The 3,171-nt window shown below is 26.9% G+C and overlaps 1 long non-coding RNA gene across 1 annotated transcript; it reads left to right on the forward strand.

The window, feature by feature from the left end:
* The first annotated feature begins 1,369 nt into the window (after positions 1 to 1,369).
* Positions 1,370 to 2,943, forward strand: LOC136087182 (uncharacterized). The gene is made up of 4 exons (XR_010641602.1): positions 1,370 to 1,550; positions 2,000 to 2,059; positions 2,540 to 2,652; positions 2,751 to 2,943. It is a non-coding gene; the product is annotated as an uncharacterized LOC136087182 (long non-coding RNA).
* The last annotated feature ends 228 nt before the right edge of the window (positions 2,944 to 3,171 follow it).

Raw genomic sequence — 3,171 nt, forward strand, 5'->3', positions numbered from 1 at the left:
TTCACATTAGACTCACAAAATTCATCAAGAAAATTCCCAAAATCAATAAAATAGTTTGATGATACAGTTAGACAATGTTTATCCATATTTTGTGACAAAATACCTGCCATCTTTATATTGCCGTGTGATTTTTGTAACATCAAGTTTAATTTTTTTTTCCAGTAAATTTTTTTAATTTTTTTACTTTTTATTTAAAAAAATTGAAAGTAAAATAAAAATGCAATTCACAATATTTAAACAACCACATTTCAATCAGATATTTAAAAATAGGCCCGTGGCAAGCTTATTGTTTTTGTTTGAGAATTTAACTTTATGTAACGACATGGATCAAATGGCAAACGTTTAAATATTTAAAATAAAAACTTTGCAAAAAAATTGCGATAAACCGGAGTCTGGGAACAAAAGAACCCTTAAATGTTAACCTTCCACCCATGCCATTAGCGTGAGAGCAAAAAGTTTATAGAACACTTTTTTAACATTTAAACTAAATTTAAGTTCAATGACAAGTCGCGACGTTATAAATTACCCATTGGGAAAAAAGATATCTTTAGACGAATCGAAGACGTCTTTTTTATGACATGTTATGTCTTTTTATAATTAGCCTACATAAAGAGGTGGAAAAGGCGTCTTTTAAAAAGACGCCTTTTAAAAAGAAGTCGAAAAGACGTCAGTCGGTTGTGCGTCTTTATTAAGACGTAGAAAAGACGTCTTTTAATATCGATGACCTTTAAAAAAAAAAAAAAAAAATTTTCATTAAATGTCACATTAAACAAAACCCAGTAAGAATTTTCTTTCTTTAGGGGGAGGGAAAAATTGACTAACGCTTCCCACTGGGAATAACTTAAGTAGTTAATAAGCAAATTGTAATTTGCTTATCTAATTTCTATACAAATTATTATTTGCTTATTAACAACTTAAGTTATTAATAAGCATATCATAATTTGCCAAAGAAAATTGACAATAATTATTGCCAATAAAACGTAACAAAGATGGGTTTTAATCCATAATATCGTAATTACGATATTATGGGTTATAGCTCACCTTTGTTACGTTCTGATTGGCCCGTTTTTTGTCATCAAAAATTTTTTATAAAACTTTTTTCATGTGAAACTTTTTTGCATCGGAAATTTAACCAGAAATAAACAACAATTACTATTTTCGGCGTGCGGGATTATTTTATAATATATGTAATAAAGTGATATATTATATCACATATACACAATATATATGTTTTTATAGATTATAATATATATTTAATATATTATAATCTATAAAATATCTATAATAAAATCTAAATAATAAAAAAGTAATAAAATCTATAATATATCTATAATATATAATTACATCGAAATATATTTAAAACAAAAAGTTTATACGCAGCCGTTTTAATCAAATTTAACAAATATAAATATCGTATAACTAGAATATGATTTTAAAAGATTTTATTACTGCTCTTTACGGCAAAGAGATTCACAAAAAAACGAAGAAAAAAACAAAAAACACGAGGCTATGGTATCAAGATGATCTAGTCTAAATTAATTTAATCGCAGGTAAGTGTTTTAAAAAGTTTTACTATTTAAATTTGGATTTTATTACATGAGGAAGGCTAAAATACGCATATAGTTAGAGTTTGCAAGCATATGATATTATGTCACCTAATTTTTTAATGTGTTGTGCTTGAAGAACGTTTTTTATAATAAATTAAAATATTTATTTCCAGACAAAAAAGAAACCTGTAAATAATTTCTCTCTGTATTTACTTGTTCAAGTGCCAGTGAAACAGACGATAGAAAAGAAGAAGCTTGCAATTTATTTTTTTAAATATTTTTAAATGATCTGAATAATTTTGTTGTTTGGATTTAGTTGAATGATGAAATTGTTAAGACAAAAGATCGGCTCATTAACTTTTATGTTAAAGTTGTTATTTCTATGTTAACTGCTGTCAGTCGTTAACAAAGCAAGTAAAATATACACATAATGACAAAATATTTATCTTTAGAATTGTCAGCAAAACTTTTGGTTTGGATACAAAAGACCAAGTTAAAATGATACTGGAAAGGTACACTTTGCTATAGCTAAACATTATTGTAGCTTTCTTGTCTTTAGTTTGGTTTGTGTATTTTATCTGAGTTGCTAATAATATCGCTAATTTTTCTAATTTTAGTTGTTATATAAAGCATCTTTATGTTTCAGGCTAAAATAGAGCTTTAAATAATACTTTATCCCGTTCAAACAAATAACAAGTCTTAATGTGTATTTGCGGAATAATCTTTTCGTTTTTAATAGACTTTAGTCAATTACGGATTTTTAAATTGTTATGGGTCTCCATCACTTAATTACAGCAAAATTAAATTAAAAAGTCACGTCATAGAAAAAATAAAAATATCAATATCTGATTTCAACAACTTGGTTTTCAGAGCGAATCTGAGAGGTGCAAATGTTTAGCTTGGTTTAAGTACTACATAATAAAATACATCGATGTACAGTCATGTTGATGGTCGTAAATTTCTTTAGCATACTCATTTTTATATATTTTTAGACTATTTACCGTTGGACTCCTGTCCCAATTTAATTTAGTGACGACAAAAAGTAAGGACCGTGCTGGAAACAAGTAGGGGTTGAAAGGATAAGCCCTTTTTGAATTAATAGTCGGTAAGTCTAACGTGTTTCACTCAGCTGATCAGATCTCATTTGCTTTTTTGTATCACATTAAAACTAGAGACTGTTTTTCATGTTCACTCATTTTTTAGAAGTCGTAGCCAGCTCGTATAACAGAGCTTGCTCAAGAAACAAAAGAGAAAGATAAAGAAAATGATGAATCTGCTGATGATTCTTAAATTAATATATTCTGCTGAATTAATATATTCTGTTTTATTTATAAATAATTCTCATATGTTTAAGCATATAAAAGATGTATATAATAATTGTAATTAAAGATATAAAAGATGTATTTTATAGACATATAAAAAAGGCTTCCTCTTTTATATTGATATCTAAAAGAGGTTTTTTTTTCGGCATCAGTAAGAGCTTTTTGTCATACTTTATATGAAGAGCTGTTATCATTTTCATTTAATGAAAACAGCTTTTCATATATGAAAAGCAGGAATACTATAGTATCCTAATAAGTATGACAAAAAAAGTCTTTCCGATGTCGAGAAAAAACTTTCTTAG

The sequence above is a fragment of the Hydra vulgaris genome, chromosome 11 (genome assembly GCF_038396675.1).
Source record: "Hydra vulgaris chromosome 11, alternate assembly HydraT2T_AEP".
Classification (NCBI taxonomy): Eukaryota; Metazoa; Cnidaria; class Hydrozoa; order Anthoathecata; family Hydridae; genus Hydra; species Hydra vulgaris.